Genomic DNA, 20507 nt, shown 5'->3' on the forward strand with positions numbered 1-20507 from the left:
GCTGAGCTTTTTCTCCAATGATCCCCACGCCACCGCCCCACCACCGCCCCCATCCTGAACTCTAAGATAGATAGTGGGGTACCTCTCCGGCGAGCCCCCCTCCCCGCTCCGGCTGGTTCTTCCTTCACCCCAGCGGCATCGGAGTGAAGTGTAGCTTAATCGTAGCAGCATCGAAAGCAAGAGCAAGAGTGAGAGCAGTAGGGCGAGCAAGAGCAATAGTAAGAGCAGACCAAGCAGGGGACCGAGAGCAAGAGTAGAGCAGCAGCGCGAGCGAGAGCTAAAGCAGCAGCAGGTCCTACTGATGTGGACATTGCCGCCGAGGGAGCGACACCGTGTAAGAAGTGGCCGGCGAGGCCGCCGTGGATGGAGCCGTGCCATGTCAGCTCGAGACCGAGCACCGGCAGCACCGTGAGATCGAATCAAGAAGAAAATGCGGCGATTACTCTACAACCTCTTTGGTGGCGCCGATTAGGCCACAACTTCATCTGAGGAAACGGTGATGATGATGCTCTTCCGGTGGTGCAGGTGAAGACGGCGGTGTGGGAATGGAGGTGGCGCGAAAGATGAGGGGAATGTCGGGGAAGCTCCTTGGAGGTGGAGGACGGGGTGACTGAACCGGCGGGACGATGAGATCGACGACGGATCCTCATCCGGTACGGTGGATGAGGGACGTCGAGGTGTTGCTGTGGACGACGTCGTCGGGGAAGAGACTCCGGCTGGGTGGAGGACGGATCAGGGTGTGGGGTTTCATCGCGGGTTTTCGTGGACTCGGTGTATGAATGGGTGGGTGGATGGGATGGTAGTGGGGAACCATGGCTTAGAGACGCGCTTGTCCGAAATGTGGGGTTCTTTCGGTTCTTTCGGTTCAGGGGTACCACGGGCATTTCGCGTGTCGGGATTTCACAGGAGGTGGGAGTTTTCGCGCGCGTTGTAATTTCGGAATAGCAAGGCGCGGGTTGAGATGGAGGGAGTTGTCGGAGCACAACAGGACAAAGATATATCTTAAATATTTCGGGCTAACAAGGCGCGGGTTGAAGAGGCGGGAGTTTCGCGGCACGATAGACAGAGACGCTAGCTTGAATTTTCAGCATAACAAGGCACGGCTTGAAATTTCGGAAGAACAAGCTTAACGTGTACCTAAAAAAGACAATTTGCACCTCAACACGCACAACACACACACAAACACCATTTAGACTAGAGTAAGGTACACGTGCATTGCACGCATGAGATTTGGCAACCAAATTATGAATAAATACCACATTATAGCATGCAAGCTTTGAGTCATATATGCATGATGTAGATGTTCGTTTAATTCTTATAGTTCATTTCATTCAAAATCATCTAGTTTTTATAATAAAGCTAATCTATTTTAAGATTCATGGAATTGTGCGTCGTAAGACATAAAGTAAAAACAAATAATGGCAAATCATGTAGAAAAACATTTGGGCAATTCTGATATGGAAGATTCTAGAACAAATAAGAAGTGCTTGTGTTTTGATGTTTGTGCATTATGCTTAAGTTCAACCATGGAGTCTTCTAGATTATACATGTGGCGAAATCTGGTGGAATCTAGATGATATCCAACGGCCAGTAGTGCTCAAATTTGCCATCTTTGGACCATCAGATTTGCCTCATCCAACGACCATCTTTCAAAGTTAAAGTTACCCACACACAATATAAAAAATATAAAATATAATATATATAGGGGTATAGATATAGATATGTGATGCAAAAGCCGCCCATCATCTCCAATTAGAATAGTGTGTCCATGCACGGATGCGACGTGGCCAAATGATGTCTGCCATCGGTATTTCAAATTCAAATCAGTCTAACCTTGTTCAATTTGTATACATTACAACATGCTCGTTTCCAAACCACACCGCGCAGATCTCCGTTATATTCATGCATGCATGGGTTTCAAACATCAGGATCTCTTATTCAAATACTTGAATTCAACTTTACATTGATTGTGACCTCACCTATTCAGCTATTCTTTTACACCCACACAATAGTCTTCTCTTTATAATTGTACCACTAACTTTCTCTCGTGCATGCATGCACACACACTACCAGTCGGCATTATCCATCGCACGCATGCAATCTTTTTCTTCAGGTCGCACTACTAGGAAAAGGCCTACTAGTGGCGCACCAGTTTTGCTTACTAATGGCGCACTATTGGTGCGCCACTAGTACCACGCCACTAGTATTTTTTACTAATGGCGCACCACTGGTGCGCCATTAGTATCTATCTATTATACTAATGGCGCACCACTCCGTGCGCCATTAGTATAGGCCACCATGCGCCATTAGTATCTGGCATACTAACGACGCACTGTGGGGTGATGCGCCATTAGTATGAATATTAGGGTTTTTTTACTTTTCTGAATTTTGCACAGGTTACAAAATGTATTATTGGACAGAATATAGACAGCACCCCATAGCAAGAGCAGATTCATCGAATACAATAGAAGATTAGTCTCTGAATTCAATTCATCATATTAATCTCCGAATTCAAAAGACTGAATAAAGATAGAACATTACAAGTCTCGAGACCGCGAGTAGCGAGTTTGTCGGAAGTAATACTAAGATAGAACATTACAAGTCTCAAACCAACCCTACTTAATTGTTCTTAGCACATGATCAGCAGTATTAGGCAGGACCTAAATACCCTATTTAACGTAAAATAGCATAAAACAATATAGACCCTGACTCTCCATTATGGATAATGGAGATCATCCTGTCTCCAATTCTTGCGCTTCACTTCCTTTTGCTTCCAAGAACCTCCTTACGACTGTCCACACATTTTTCCCATCCTTTGATTTTCATGTCTCCACTTCTTTTAGAAATCTCGTATGGGCAATTGAGATTCGTAGGATGACTTGGCTGTATGTTCAAAACATTAAGACTACCTTTCTGATACATCAAATGAGGCACGCAATTCTCTGGGATTATCTGTTGAAAAACATAGTAATAACTTCATAGTTAGCAATGATGTACTAGTTTTAGAAGTATGCAAAAGATGCACGGATGTCGTAATAGTAAAAATCTTACCAGGGTATCTCCATGGTAGTTACCGTAGTTGAACACATGCACTAGTGGCACGTATTTACCATAATGTTGAGGAGTTTGATTGTGGATATTGTAATTCTCAATGTCAGTACAAAATCCGACCAGATGATTTTTCTCCTTGTAAGTTGTTAATTCGTAGCCATCCGTGTAGTGGGTTTTGTCTACCATCTCCCGCACATTCTTTGAACAATAAAAATAAGCTGTCAATGGAAATAAGCTGTCAACTATTTTGAAATAAACAATATAAATTAGCTAATAACTATGTTTGAGAAACTCACATAGCGGTAGAACTGGAGGCGTATCAACAAGGACCCAAATGTCCATATTGTCTTGGTCGATGTCAGGATTACCAAGATCCATGGTGATAAGCATACCCTCATCAAAACCATACATCTTGCAAAATGCTTCCCAATTTTTGCAACAAAAATGGTTACGCTCTCAGAATTATACAGATTTACTTCAAAGTCCACATCGTGATGAGTCCTTAGGTGAATTTTCTTTGTTTCAGAAATTTCATGGCCTTCAAAATCCATCCTCTCCAAGACATAGCGTCTTACATGGCATGGGATAAGCTATATTCGAATTGTAAAAGATGAAAATTACACGTTGAAATAGTTGAAGTCATGCTTAATTATGAATATAACACTTGTCGTCGTTGTGTACCATTTCAACTTCGAAGGTCTCCTCGAGCTTAATGCTGAAGCGCCGATCATCATCCAGGTGAGGCATGTCGCACAGACCTCGATCGTCATGGCACCAATTGCACTCTCCCGGGAGACTTTCGCCGTCCGATGACGATGACAACATATCCTACGTTCATAATTCAAAACTACATCATTTAGGGTTTGTCGACACCGAGGCATGCTAAAAGCTAAGCTTTTATCATTTAGGGTTTGTCGACGCCGAGGCACCATAAAAGCCTAAGCTTTCATCAATTAGGTTCTTATCGACACCGAGGCACCCTAAAAGCCAAGGTTTTATCATTTAGGGTTTGTCGATGCCGCGGCACCCTAAAAGCCTAAGCTTTCATCATTTAGGTTCTTATCGACACCGAGGCACCCTAAAACCTATGGTTTAATGCAGCAATAATAAAGGGGCAGTTGATCCTACTTAATTGAGTACTAAGATACCCCGGCCCATGCATTAGTCACAAGTACCCCATATGTCCTATTTTTAGCAAATTCATGCTAAAATTCACGGAAAATTTCAGCATGACCTTTGCTGAAAATAGGACATATGGAGTACCCGAATTTGCCGGAATGGAAGTTAATCGACATTCCAGCAAACTCAAGGGCCTCTCGGGGTACCTGCAAAATCATTATCCCCGCGTAATGAAGTCGCCAATGGGTCATTTCAGAAGATCACAAGTAGCATTATCACAAGTACAACATCATCACAAGTAGCATCATCAGAAGATCACAAGTAACACACTTTGGTCTTCTAGTTACAAAACAAAACTGACATAATTCTAGATGTCATAACCAGATCAAAATTTCAAACCACACACTTACTTTCAACTATAAACAAAACTGACTTGCTGTTAATGAACAGTGGCTAAAGATATATAAAACTCCATTGCAAATGTGCCATGTCAATAAAACAACTCATGGAAGTAACTACTAGCAGCATGTCAATATCATGGCCGTCCACTACATATTTTTATGACAAAATACATCATTATCAGGGCACATTATGGCCATTTTCTTACATGGTGCTAACTGTACCTAACTGAATTTTTTGGCAGTAGGGCACATTATGGCCATTAGAAGGTTATCCACCTTTGTGAAATTCTGAAGATACCAAACTACAATCACCTCAAATCTGTCCTTTGTAAGGTTGACAAGGCAGAATGGCATTACCTCAAACATCATTCAGGAAGCTTGAGGAGGGGTGGTAGTGGAGAGGAGGAACTAATCTGGGACGACAGTGGAGAGGGCTGCGAGGAGGAGGGGTGGTGACCTTCACGGAGGATCTCTCAACCTTTTTGGAGGAGGGGACCTGCTTCCAAAAGCAAGAAAAACACAATTAATGTGGCTGGCGATCTTACTGCCCAAAATCCACACATGGAGGCTGCTGAATTGAAGATAAAATACAGTTAACGGGAGGCATGCGAGGAGGAGGACTTACCCTTGTCATTGTCGATGAGCGGCGCCTCCGGGTCACGCCGCCGTCGGGGCGGGGGGCGTAGGGCGCGAGGACGTGAGCGACGGAGGGGGGAAGGTCCATAGCCCAGCGTTAGCGGCGGCACCGCCGCCGTCGTTTACCAAGATGGAGGGGGTAGCGGGGAAGGACCCGACCGAGACGCCAGCGAGGGAGTCGGAGGGGGAGGAGATCAGGATGGAGCACAATGTCGGCGGCCAAAAGGGGGAGGGCAGGCGACATCGGCGGCCAAAACCCTAACGTCGGCGGCAAAATGGAGGAGGGCGGCAGCGGGTGGGGCACGAGGCCGAAGGTGACGGACGGGCGGAGGAGGAGGGGGGCTTACGGGCGGAGGAGGAGGGGGCTTACGGGCGGAGGAGATCGGGCAGTGGCGCAGTGGGTCGGCCGGAGGCCCGAGACGGCGAGGCGGGGCGCGGGGGTCGTCGGAGCGGCCAGGTGTGGAGCGAGGGGGAAGTGGAGGGAGGGACGAAGGGATCGGGCGAATTAGGGGGAAGATTACTAATAGCGCACCCACTGGCGGTGTGCCATTAGCTAGGGGGAAAAACTTAGTAATGGCGCACCTGTGGACTGTGCGCCATTACTAGTTAAAACTAGTAATGGCGCACCGTCTACATGGTGCGCCATTAGTATGTTTGGAAAAATGAAAAAAAAATTGTTACTAGTGGGGCACCATGTATTTGGTGCGCCATTAGTGTCTTCCACACTAATGGCGCACCTGCACATGCTGCGCCACTGCTATATTGTAGTGGCACACCACATGTCAGGTGCGCCATTAGTGTCAATTCCATCTATAGCCCTTTTCCTAGTAGTGTCGGTCTCCCATGAAGGCACACACCAAAACACATCCCCTCTCCATCATATCGGGCATTCTTTATCTCTCACGCGTGCATGCGCAACGATCGATGTTCCTCTATGTATGTGTGTATATAGCTAGGTCTTTCATAGTTTTCCACACAAACCGATCAATCGAAATATCCAGTGAGGTCTCACCCTCTTTCCCATGTCCACATAGATCAATCTATACCTCTCTATATAGGATTAACATATATAGCTAATACACCCACATTAATTATGTATCCAACGTCCCCCTCTCATCATCCATGCCTTCTGCTTCATCTCTCAGACGCGTGCACAATGGCGAAGACAGGGGGCAGTAAGGGCCCTGCCCCCCTCGCCCCTAACATCACTATATATCAAGGCTAATATGAATGTGATCATTAGACAATTGCTGCTAAAAATGGTTTAAGTTCATGAATTGACCCTCCTCGTAAAGGATTAGCAATGCTTGGCCCCCTAGCTCATTTATTTTTCATGGCTCCGCCACTGCGCGCATCAGCGCACGTGTTCGCCCCCTCTCTCTAAATATCGATCTCGCACTTGTGCATTCCTTCATAGTCTCCCTCCACTCGGCCCCTCGCACCATCTTCTAGCCCCCCACCGGATTTTTCCACATGTACAATCTTGCAGACTCCATGATTGAACTTAAGCATAGTGCACAAACCTCAAAACAACAGTGGTTCTCTTTTGTTCTAGAATCTTCCGTATCATAACTGCCCAAACTTTTTTCTAGGTGAATTGCCATCATTTGTTTTTACTTTCTGCTTTACAACGCACAATTCCATGAATCATAAAATAGATTAAGGGATTCTTTGATTCAAAGGATTCTCAAAGGAATTTTGGAGGATTCTAATCATTAGGAATTTTTCATATCTTGGTTGTTTGATTCGTAGGATTGTAAACCATAGGAATTTTTCCATATGAATCATTTGCACTAGATTTCATAGGAAACATCCCATCCACTCAAACCTCTTTGAAAGAATTCTGCATTTTTTCTATGCACAGTCAAACACTCGTACAATCCTGTAAGATTCAAGACGACATTCCACTATAATCCCATGTTTTTCCTATTCCCGCATTCTTAGCTTTTTTATAAAAACTAATTGATTTTGAATGAAATGAACTATAAGAATTAAACGAAGGGCTACATCAGGCATATATGACTCAGATCTTACATGCTATAGTGTGGTATTTATTCATAATTTGGTTGCAAAATCTGATGCGTGCAATGCACGTGTACCTTACTAGTACTTCAAGTATGTGTAGAACACATAAATTAGAATACCAATGGCACGCTACATAGTGTATCTCTTACAGTTCATGAAGCCACGTGGCACATGTGTAGGTGTTGTCGCGACCTCCTTGCGTGGATTGATCACAGTGATGTGCTGCTGGTTCCAGAAGAATGTACTCATCCTCCCTGAGCCATACTAGCGGTACATGCACGAAGCGAAGATGTGCATGCACGCCATGCACGCACTCATTCCTCACACGCACACGCGGGTACACAGGCGGACGCAATCTTGTACCAAGATCCACCCCATGTGATAATTTGACGCGTGTAAAGTCGTTCACTTCATTGATGGTCAATTAATACAGTGCATGCAAATTGAGTTGACGTGAGGGCGGAAGAAAGACATTATTACTCCACTACGCGCATGTGAGTAGTTAAATCGTGGGTTGCTAGTAGTACTTCCATTGGTCTCCTTTGTATTTTGTGCCAATTTTTGACAGTAACATAATATTTATGCATTTGAGCAGTGTAGTACTTGAAATTTATGTTTCACTAAACTCACCGGGAGCCGTTTCGGGCCTCGAAACCAAAACCATCAATTAATCTTTACCTTGTTCCCATCACATTCAAAAGCCTGCTCACACCTACTAGTAGTACGTACCAAACCTGAACGTGTTCCCACTATGCAGGTATTACTACTAGTGCTAGGACTTAGGTTATAAAAAGGGGAACTACCTAACCGAAAATCACTCTACCTTTCCTCCTCATAAGTGCTTCTTCTTTGTCCGTCGTTGCCATGGCCGGTGAGCAGAGCTCTAGGTCGAGAACTATCGTAACAAGGGAGCGGCAACCAAGGCTGCAGAAAAAAAGAGAGGGCTCGCTACCACGCAGAGACCTTGAAAGATCTCTCATGGGCAGGCGATGGCTCCCAGGAGCGCCCTAGCCGCGGAGGCGAATATGCCGAGCCGGCGGGGCTGGAGTCGTTATCCCTCGACGGCATGCCCGATCAGCTCAATAAGTAGAAGGAGTTCATCCAAGGCTTGATGGAGTTGCTGAAGGAGAGCCTCGACGACATGCCCACTGAGCTCAGTCAGCAGGGGGAGTTGACCGCCGGCTTGGTGATGCTGCTGAAGAAGAGCATTGCCTTGAAGAAGAAGGCGACCGGCGAAATCCTGCGACTTCGGGAGGACAATGCGAAGCTCTGCCATGAGATCGACCTGTTGAAGAAGAAGAACGCTGGCTGGAAGAAGCTGCATAAGAATAGTAGTTCCTCGATGGAGATGCTGCAAGCCCTCGCCATGGAACAGAAGGAAGAGTTGGCGAAGCTCTGCATCGAGCACCCGGCTACTGTCAAGGTACGTAATATGGCCGTGGAACAGATGATGAAGGCTCGTGTCGAGAAATTCCGCGTCATGGACACAATGATGAAGATGGCAGAGGAGACACACAAGGATATGGAGGTCTTGGAGGCGATGAAGAAGCAGCTACGACTACGCGGCAAATTAGATCATCTGGTGTGATAATCTTCCTTCTTCTTTTTCTCCTGTGTTTCATCTTTTTGCTTCGGGTGTTTCGCCGCACGTGTCACATTCTCTGCGAAGCATGAATATAACGATGTTTTTTATTGAATTAATAGAACAATGCTAACAATGAGATGACTAGCAAATTAGATCATTTTTTATCGCCATATGGCATTGGGCTGCCGTGTTTCGTGCTCCTCCGTCGCAGTACTACTCCAGTGGAAAACTTGAGTATACCACACAGTTCTTTGCTGCTCCTCGATCAGGTCGTCGGCGCATTTGTATGAGCAGTCAAATCACAAGGCCCCGCCTTCCAGTAGTAATGAGCTGTCAAATCACAAAGGCCCTCGCCTCTCGTGAAACCGACCAAGCTAGACTGCCTCGCCCTCTATCCTTTTAAAAAATGTATACTTTTGTACAGCAGTAGTAGTAGTATCGGTGGATTGCACCATGGAGCAAAACCTGAAATTAAAAAAAAGGTGGTACATATAGAGAGCGCTCGTCGCCAAATTATGCATATAGTACTATTAAAAAGGCTAGTCACAATAATGGTGTCCAGCACAACCCACCCCTCAAATAAAACTAAGAGGGTGCTTGGATATGTTTTAGTCCCATGACTAGAAGTAGTGGGACTAAAACATGCTAGCCTCACCCATGCTTGGATCCAAATACTAAAAAGGCTAAAATCAAGTTAATGAACATTTATTATCCTCCAAACCCTCCAATCCAGAACTTGCCTGTGTTAAAGGAGAGGAGTTAAATGAGTAGAGAGAGGACTAATCCACATTTTAGTAGGGGGTACCCCTGACTAAAAAATTTGAGTCTCAAGACTAGTTTTAGCCCCTCTTTAGTTAGGGGTGGTTGGAACTTTAGCCTCTTAAAGAGACTATTTTTAGTCAGACTAAAATAAGTCCCTTGGATCCAAGCACCCTCTAAGCATCCTGGAATTCTTTGACAAAACTAAGCACCCTGAAATTCTTTGACAACTAAACTGCTGGCTATATGATGTTGGCCATATATATTGTACGTATATAATGTGAAGAAACGAGTGGTAGTACTATACCAACTAAAAGATGAAATGTAAGAAATACTAGTATGTACGTACTGAAGTGTTAAAGTAACAAGAAGAAACATAACATAGTTCTGCTGGGGGCTCAGCACAACACACCCCTCAAATTAAATTAAGCACACCTGAAATTAAACTTTGCAACTATTCCGGTAGACACTGCATTAGAACCACCATGAGCAACGACACTGCCACCTTACTCGGAGTCCTTGTCCACGTCCTCGACTTCGTCCTTGTCCCTCTTCCTCTTGGCCGATACTTCTTTGCTTGAACCACACACTTGGATGTTGCTCTTCATCCAACCCTTGTAGATATTGAAGCAAAGGTAGCCATCCATTGCAGCGTAGTGGATGTGGTCTATATCTAGTAAATTTCGCTGCCATGCATGACAATGAAACATGTAATGAGGTTTCTCTAGTTTACCGTATGAAGGATGAACCATGGCTCCTACCAGGGTCAGCATTGAAGGCTGACGAGAGGTCACGAGCCGATTCTTCTGGAGGTCGAAGGTGTTTCCTACAACGAGGCCTATCCGATGCAGGACTTCTTTGTCGTTACCAAAGTCTACAGTAACGAATTTGACTAGGTTGCTCTCGAGGAAGTCCTTAAAATCCTGGCACTCAACGTCGACATGGCATATGTGGTAGACCAAGCATAAGTAATGCACGCAAACCTAGATCACGGTGGGCTTCTTCCTCTCTTCGTCCTTTAGATCCTTCTCTCGTCCTAGGACTGTGGTGTACTCAACATCTAGCCCAGCGACCCACTCATCATCTGAGTCTTCGAACATGCGTCTGAAGCGAGAAAGGCATCCTTTCACCATCGCGGAAGAACAGGTGTAGATGACGTCGAACTCATCGCCGGTGATGGTTCAAACCTTGTACTCACCACCGATCATGGAGATTTGGGACGCCATGGATTTGGGAGGAGGGTTAGGATTAGTGGAACTGCCGTAATATGAATGGACGGGACGACTAGGAGCGAACCGCCGTAGTATTGAAGGACGTGGAGGGACGAGTAGGAGCGAACTGCCAGCGTGCAAATGGCAGGGTAGTGGCTTTCCATTCTCCCATGATACGGGCTTCCAAGAGCCCTTGGATCTGAGATCGAACGGTTGCATGGCGTGATTCTAGACCTATGGGTGAATATCCTATCCTGGAGGGTTATTTTGCAAATTTTCAGCAACTTAGCATGCGACCGTTTGATCTCATATCCAAGGGCTGCCAGCAGCCTGTATCATGGTCACGCCTACCACGACCGTCGCGTCGCTCGCGCGGTCGGGCCCTTGGAGATTTAACACGATGCGTTAGGCTATTTGATGTTCGCATGTCATACATAGTCATCACTTAGTCACTCATACTACAACAAGGTTGGCTATAAGTGTATATTTTTTTACTCCTCTCTATCTCTTTCTTCGTACTCAAGGAAGAAATGGTGCTAAGCGCGTGTATTTATTGCATTTGCCAAGGAGTGACCTCTTCCAATGAAATGGTGTTGCTAAGTTTGCTTCATTTAATTAGCTATAGTCTCAAAATTGTATTTTCACCTAGGTACACGCGCTTAGCACCGTTTCTTCCTTGGGTCACCAGACTAGTCTCTCTCTTCTTGATTAACTTGCCACATCAGACTTTATGCCTATGTGGCAAGCTTAAGCACCTGTAGGAGCAAGTAAAAGTAAGTACAATAGTGTGCTTTACATGGCATTTTTTGCATATGTGGAGGAAAGAGAGGCAAGGAAAAAGTGGATAAGTGGGCTCTCATGCAAGAGCCAGCCTCTACTACATGGTGGAGCATTGGGAGAGGCACCTGTTGGAGGTGGTCAGGAATCTAGGAGACTCACGCCGGGCATAGCGCCGCAGTTAAAATGATAATGGCAAGTCAAATCACGGGGCCCCACCTGTCCAGCAGTAACTCACTGTCAAATCACACAGCCCTACATTTGCAGCAGCCTACTCCCTCGTCTTCTCACGTCTTTGTCGAACCGACTAGGCGGAACTACCCCGCCGCCTACCGCGCAGGAAAAGCCCCACCCTCAACTTTTAAATAGTATACAGTATACTAATTTTGTATCCATGGATTGCCCCCGTGCCATGGAGCAAAGCATCTGCTAAACGGAGGAGAGACGGTGGTCTTGCAATAGAGAAGAGGGAGAGGCGAGACGGTGGTTTTGGAATGGAGATGATGGAGAGGAGAGGAGGTTGTTTTGCAATGGGGAAGAGGGAGAGGAGTGTGCGGCAGCGAATTAGGATTGGACGAGAGGGCCGGCGCACTCTGACTGGATCAAAATCAAAATCAATTTACCCTTCAATTAAGAAAGCGACCCCACATTAACTAGTCTCCCTTTTATTATAGGTGATAATTGACCATGATTTTTGCACATAAAATATATGTTATACGTTGTATACAAGGCCACTATCAAAATTACAATTTGCAACTATACAAGGCCACTAACATTAATCGAGGCAATATTGATGGCGTTTGCCTCGTACTAGCACCCAAGGACATTAATATCCCTTGTGTGCATGCGGGAGTGAGAAGGTTTTCTTGCATTCCCAACATTAATCAACCAAGGAGGAGTAAGAGGGTTGGCTTGTTGTGCTTGGGAGAGAAAAACCACATTAATTAAGACGACAATCAAGGTGACAAGCTAGCTTGCAACATTGACTTAAACATAGCATTGATTTTTACCTTGGTACCTGTAATATGAGTTTGTGGCCTTGTATACAAAATGGAGGGAGTATAATTTGAAAGTACATTCAGATACGAACCAAACGATACAATTTTTGGTGACATGCATTCACATTTTGCTTGTCAAATACAGCACGCGGTCAAACTTTGACCCAAAATATGCGAAACAACAAAAAAATACTTCCAAGACCAGCGCCGCTCTTCCGCTCTTCTCCATTTAAACCACCGCCGCTCCTCTCCTGTTCCAATCTAAATGCAGCACCTCTCCTCTCCTCTTCCATTTCAAAACCACCACCCCTCCTCTCCTGTTCCAGTCCAAAACCAGCGTCGCTCCTCTCCCGTTCTAATCCAAAACCAGCGTTGCTCCTCTTCTCTTCCATTCAAAAACCACCGCCGGCGAGTGAAGGTGCTGTGGAGAAGTAGATCGATGGAGGAGTACAACCAATACGTGAGGATTGCAGACGGTGACCCTGTGAAGCTAGCTAGGATGTTGGAGATACAGTCTTGGTTTGACAACAAGGACCAACTAGCGGCGATGGTGACATCCATGGCCAAATATCTGCACCAGAGTGAAAAGGCGGTGATACTCCCGGAGAGAGTCACGCCGGAGTACATAGAGCTGCTCCTCTGGGCCATGGAGCAAACAGATTCACCGAATCCAATCGTGAGGGAGCGGTGGTGGGAGTATTGATCCCAGATGGAGCATCCACCAGAGATTGAAGGATCGAGCATCTACAGGGTGCCGTTTGTGAGGGTGTCCTGCCAGAGCGAGCCGGTGGATTCTTCGTCGACCGAACCCAACTACAAGAGGAGAAAAGCAGTTGGCCCGACGACGCTTCCCCATCATCGTGTCCCTCGCGGTTCACATCGTCTCACAGGGCGGCTGTCTACCACCGAGGAATAGGAGGGGGCTGCCCCCCTAGCCCAATAGTCAGGCAGGTTGTGAATTGTCAGGAGGAGCTTAGGGTTGTCAGTATTTGCAGGTTGTGAATTGTGTTTTGTGTTGTGTATTTGCAGATTTGCAGTATTGAGCATATGAAGTATTTTATGAATTCTAGATATCTATTTTTAGCACTTAAAAATGTAGTTTCAAAGGAGTATAAAAGTGCAGACAATGTGATTCTCAGAGAAGAAACTGCAAGTTTCAGTTTTAGATAAGAAATTGCAAGTTCAGTTTCAGATAAGAAACTGCAACTTTCAGAGGCAGAGCATTTATATTAACACGGCCTTTTCATAAAGGGTTAACATCATGTTGGAAATTTTATTCATGGTCAAAAATGGAACTACCAGCCAGTTAACATCATGCTGATCAATATTCATGCATAGCAGATCTTCATATGATGCACAATCAAAATGCCCACACAATGTCGAGTGTACGAAACACAGAGAAAACGAGGGACGAAGTTTTGGCAAGTGTTGGACGTGGTTTTGGGCTGCCCCGTCTAGGCTTTCATTTTTAACATGCGCAGCCCACGTCCTTGGATGGGAGGTCCATAGGCCTGTTTGTATTTTCTTAGGGCCGTCATGTATCGACCGGCCTATGGACCTCCCATCCGAGGTTTTATTTTTGGCAGCCCAATTTATGTATTTTTTTGAAGAAAACACATAGGTTCTTATTTTCTATATAAGAATAGGAACGCCAGGTCCAACTTATGTTTCCCTTCTAACTATATTATATATATTTAAATTATTTTATATGTTGACTGTTTAGTTCACATAATTGGCAAATAGATGACCGCTCTTGCGATCCCCTTCGCCCCCGCCACCACCTCCACCCTCGCCGCCACCCCCGCCACTACCTCCACCCTCGCTGCCGCCATAGATCTCACCGCCACCCCCCCGCCTCCTGACTCCGGGCGCGCTTGCCCCCCTCAGCAAGTCCGCTCGCGCGCCCCATGGAGTCACCGGCCATATCGATGGGGGAATTGCTAGAAGACAGGCAGATATACAAGATGCATCTCCCACATGTCTACAAAGCCTTCCCGCGGATGCTCCAGCCGCTCGACTCCGTCGCGTTGGCGGTGCTGCGGGAGACTTGAGGGAGGAGATGGAGGGAGCGGGCGATGCAGATCCGCGACGACGCTCTCTCCTGGACCCAGTGCACGCGCGAATGGAGGGAAGCAGAGGAGGAAGCTGCGAGGGATGAAGCCGAGGAGGGACCGAATCCGTTCTCTCACTCGCACATGTATGCTCGGATGTGCAAGGGTCATGTGGATTGCGAGCTGATGAATCTAGCCCTACGGATCTACTTCGAAGGATATTTCTTGGAGAAGCACAGGATGCCACACCCCAGTGAGCCGCCAATTGCGTTCGTTCGATGGGCGAAAGGAGAAGTGAATTCAGGAGATCCACGCTGTGCTGCGAGATGGGAATGCTTGACTGGACTCCTGCCCACCAGCACGCCATCGAAGCCGGAGCAGGTGGATCCCCTACCTTACCTCTCCCCCAAACCTGCAGAAGATTGAAATTAGGCTTGCAATCTGCTCCAATTGAGCTGTCTGGTGGTTATTTCTGCTTCCTAAGAGACAACATCTGGCTGGAGGATGAGAAGGAAATAGGAACTCCGATGAATTTACCCTATCACACTGGGGGGAGCACCGGTTGGGCAGTGGTACGGCCCACCTCCGCCCCAAATGGGGGCACAATCTGGGCAGGCTCTTGTAATTGCCCAAGATGAATCTGCTGGTGGTTCTGACTCTCAGATCAGTGGGAAATCTCAAGGCAAGAATCAGCAAAAGAAGAGATAGGACATCCAGAAAACTGCTCTTGCCCCTGCTTCGGGCCTTATGGCATACTCTAAGGTGATCTGCTACAACTGTGGGGAACCAGGGCATCATTTGGATAAATGTGTCAAGCCCAAGAGTTGTTTTTTCTGCAAAATGGTTACCCATAAATTTGAGAATTGCCCTGTCAAAAGGAAAACCCACAGTTCTGCTAGATATGTTGGAAGTGCTGCTCCAGGATTATGTCCACCATTGACAGAATTTTCTGTGACACAGAATTAGATAGTTTCTTTCCTCTTTCTAGTTGTAGAGCTCTGCCCAGATGTGGTAGTGACCACACTCCTTTGCTCCGGGACTCTGGTCTTAACCAAACTGTAAAGAGCAATAGTTTCAAATTTGAAAAGTGGTGGTTGCTTAGAGAAGATTTTACTGAGCTAGTCAGGAAAATCTGGAATGAGCCTACTGGGAGCAGCTGCCCCCTAGAAAATTGGCGGATCAAAATCAGGAGATTTAGAAGAACTACCAAAGGGTGGAACTCCAATGAGGAATCTAATCTTAGAAGATACAAAAGGCTTCTCATCCTTGAGTTTGATTCTCTAGATATTAAGGCAGAAACCACTGACCTCTCTGAGGCTGAGACTAATAGATTAAACTTTGTCCATGGAGAGCTCAAGAAAATTTGGCTTCAAGAAGAAATCAAAGCCAAACAAAGGTCTAGAGATAGGAACATTAAGGAGGGTGATAGAAATACTGCTTACTTCCATGCAGTAGCTAACCAGAGGAGGAGGAAAACCCTCATTCACTCCCTTGATGGTCCTAATGGCCCTATTACTGAGGTAGATGAGATGCTGAAAGTGGCTAGTGACTTCTACAAAGACCTGCTTAAGAAAGAAAACCCTTCTGGGTTCTCTCTACAAAACAATTTTTTCTCTGCTTCTGAAAAAGTCTCTCCTGCTGAAAATGAGCTGCTAGAAGCCCCTTTTTCAGAGACAGAGGTGAAGGAAGCCATTTTTAGCTCTTATCCTGATGGGGCTCCTGGTCCTGATGGGATTCCCTTCTTGTTTTACTAGCATTTTTGGGACTTGGTGAAAAATGATCTCTTAGATCTTTTCCAAGCCTTTCATAGAGGAGAGTTGGATCCAGCAACTTACTCATGGCGGGTCCGTTGGGGTCAAGTTAAATAACTATGAAAGTGATTTTTTCCTTGCTGGTAAAGGCCTTAGGCAAGGTGACCCCATCTCCCCGCTTTTGTTTAATTTAGTAGTGGACGTTCTTACTAAAATGCTGAGCAAAGCTGTTGATCATAGTCTGATTGCACGGCTTTGTCCTGAGGTCTGCCCTGGTGGCATCATCTGCCTTCAATATGCAGATGATACCATCCTTTTCTTAGACAATGACTCCATACATGCTAGCAATCTGAAAACTGTTCTAACCTGGATTGAACAAGTCTCAGGCATGAGAATCAACTACTCTAAAAGTGAACTCATCCCTGTCAACATGGATGGTTAGGAGTTAGATGACTTCCTCTCTATTCTAGTCTGTAATAAAGGTAACTTCCACATTAAGTACCTAGGTATCCCTCTCCATTATAATAAACTGAGGAGAGAGGATATCCAACCCCTTCTGGATAAAATCATTAAAAGGATTGCTGGGTGGAGGGGCAAACTTCTCTCTTACAGAGGTAGATTGATCCTCATACAAGCTTGTTTGGCTAGCATTCCAGTGTATCTCCTCTCCTTCTTCAAGTTCCCTAAATGGGCAGTGAACCTCATCAATTCTCAGATGTCTCATTGCTTGTGGAATGATTTTGAGGGAAATAGGAAGCTACACCTTGCTAATTGGGCCCTAGTCTCTATGAAAAAATATTTTGGAGGCCTAGGCATACCTAACCTCCAAGAAATTAACATCTGTCTTATAGGGTCTTGGATTAAAAGATTCTATGAGGAAGACCTGAAACCCTGGAAGCTTCTTATTGCCCATAAATACCTAGGAAATGAACCTAATATTTTTTTCCCTTCATCCAACCTAAGACCTCTAGATTCTGGAAAGGATTAAAATCTATTATGCATGTTGTGAAATTTGGCTACGGATGGAACATAGGGGATGGGAGCAGAACTAGGTTCTGGGAAGATACTTGGTTTGGCACATCCCCCCTAGCAGTCCAATTTTGGCCTATTTACTCTGTCCGCAATGAGCTTAACAAAAGTGTCAATGAAGTTTGGGACGGTCAATGTCTTAAACTCTCTTTTAGAAGGAACTTTAGTGATAGTCTCATGGAACAATGGTTCCAGTTGGAGGAAATTGCCAAAAGCATTACCTTTACTACCGAGCCGGATGCCCTGATTTGGCAGCTGGACAATAAGGGTGAGTATTCCTCCAGCTCCCTCTATCATGTTATCAACTTTAGAGGGGTTCAACCCGTGTTTATCCCTGCTATCTGGAAATTGAAAGTTCCCCCTAAAATTCATGTATTTCTCTGGCTTCTCTCCAAAAACAAATTGATGACTAGGGATAACCTTAGGAAGAGACACATCATCAAACCCCTTGATTGTGTTTACTGCTTGGAACAAGGTCTTGTTCTCACCTATTTTTTGAATGTATAGTTGCTAAACATCTCTGGGCCCACATTGAGGAGTATTTCTCTAGTCTGATTGGCTCATCCTTCGAATCTGTCGCCAGATTCTGGATTGCTACCAAAAAGTGCTCAGTTTTAAACACTGTTAGCTCAGATGTCCTTTGGTTCCTCTGGAAATATAGAAATGCTATGATTTTTAGTAACACCTCCTGGATTTCCATTCCGCAGGTCTTGAGGTTGATCAGGAACATGGTGAGGAACTGGGCGATTCTCTCGTCCGGATCGGACAAGGACAAGTTGATGAGCTTCGTGGAAACCCTACCAAGATCCCTCCAGAAACCGTTGGTGATCACTTGTGGCTGAACAAGGCTCGACCTACTCTAGGGCTGGACCCGTGGGCTCGTCTCAAGATCTCTGATGAAGATCATGGGCACCTGGCGCCGAAAAATAGGGACATCCACCATGCTACGCCTTCCAGCCCGATGTCTCGGCTTGCTTACTAGTCGCCGCAGGTTGACACGGCCCCTTGGCTGAAGACCATGAAGGCTTCACTGGACCCTCCTTGTGTCATTTGAGTGCTCTATCCGCTCTGCCTTTGGCACCGCTCGGGTGATTTGTGTTATTCAGAGAACTTGTTCATCCACCCCCCTTTGTAGCTTTTCTACCTTTGCTTTTGAACTGCCCTTTGAGCTGCTGTATCAGAATATGTTGTGGTTTCATTCTCAGCAATGGAACCGGGGAGATGCTCCCTGTTTTTCTAAAAAAAATATTTTATATGTTATTATAAATTATTTTTATTGTCATCATATATTTAACAGATACTTACATATGTAAGAAAACAATATCCCACATCTTATTAACTTACAAAAATAATTTCTTAACAAATAAAATCCTGGATTGTTTTGGCACGAAAATCCTAGTGATTGTGTACAAAAGCTTGGTAAGATTTAAGGACGAATGTAATAATATCACTTATTATTTAAATATATTTATAACAAAATGCTCAGCCCCTTTTTATTTTTTGATAACATTGTTGTCTCAACCCAACATTATAATTAGAATCAGCCCAGCAAAATCGTGTATTTCGAGAAAGTGCAAATGGGCTGTAATTTTCTAGGAAATAAAATAAATGGGCCGCATGGATGCTACATTATTTGTTCACCCAGCCCAGCTAATGGCTGTAATTCAAAAAAAAGTTCAAATTGACTTTAAATTCTACCGCGCAAAAAAAGACTGTAAATTCTGAAAAATGGGTTGAATACGTGCCACATTTTTGGAGGCTGAAATGTGGGCCAATAGGTCGAAGCCAATGCAAGTCGGTGTCAATTTAGTCAACAAATGATTCTGACATGTTAGCCATTGGATTTACATCCAACGATCGGCATCCATCTTCAATCTCTCGTCGTCTTCCTCCAGCGCTGCCGGGACCACCTCCCGCCTCCTGCTGCTAGCAGCTCTGCTTAGCACGCTTCGCTATGAAGCGCTACTCCACCGTTGGCCAGGCCATCCCTCCACCCCTCCACACCTCCTGTTCTTCTCCACCGACTGCCGAACCACACCGCACTAGAACCAGTTAACCCTCGTACACCTCTCTGTCTGCGACTGTACTCCCGCGTCTTCCCATCTCCGGCTCGTTGCTGTCCGGGGCCTCGCCGTTGTCCACCACCTTGGAGGCGCTCGGCGCGACGTGGTCAACGTGATCAATGAACGACACCATCGGAAGTAGACTGTGCGTGGAGAGGCTGACAGCTGGGTCCACAGCCGCACACAAGGAAATGCCTCCTTATTACGCGCAAAATAATGATTCCTCCACCTGACATCTGGGACCCACCCGAAGGACCTCTGTATTTCGCGAAATAAAGTGCCCCCCCGCTGACATGTCAGACCCACCAGCTATCTTCGCACGCAAGGAAGTGCCTCCTTATTACGAACAAAAAAATGAATATTCCCCCTGCTAGCTGGAACCCAGCATAGTGGGAGGCTGACTTGTGGGCCTACCAAGTTGACGGGGACGGAGGGCTTTGTCAACTTAGTCAATACGAACGATTCTAGCTCTTGTTATTGTACGATGTTCATCCAACGGCCGTAGTGCTTCTTCAACCTCTGGTCTTCTTGCTCCAGCCGCCCAAACCAGTGCCGGTCGTGCCGCGTGCTCCTGCCTCCCGTGGCCGGCTATGATGCCGCGGAGGCCTCACCGCCCCCTACTACTCCCACAGCTGGCCAGACCATTCCTCTACTCACCCACACCCCGTGTTATTCTGCGGCGACAGCAGCCTCACACCGATGCCGAACCAGTGAACCCTCGTACTCCTCTTCGCGTGGGCATCCACTGACGCGTCTTCCCCGGCTCCGAGTGGTCCCCTTCCTAGTCCTCGCCATCCTCCACCGCCCTGGTGCTCTCGGCGCGGCATGGTCAACGTGGTCAACGACCGACTTCCATCGGAAGAGTACTGTACGTGGAGAGGCTGACAGCTGGGTCCACGGCAGCCGCAAAGAAGTGCCTCCTTATTATGTGGAAAATAATTATTCCTCCACCTGACAGTGGGGACCCACCAGATGGGCCACCAGTATTTTGTGAAAAAAATCATTTCCCCTGACTGCTAGGACCCACCGAACGGGCCACCATATTTCGCGA

The sequence above is a fragment of the Triticum dicoccoides genome, chromosome 2A (assembly GCF_002162155.2).
Source record: "Triticum dicoccoides isolate Atlit2015 ecotype Zavitan chromosome 2A, WEW_v2.0, whole genome shotgun sequence".
NCBI lineage: Eukaryota > Viridiplantae > Streptophyta > Magnoliopsida > Poales > Poaceae > Triticum > Triticum dicoccoides.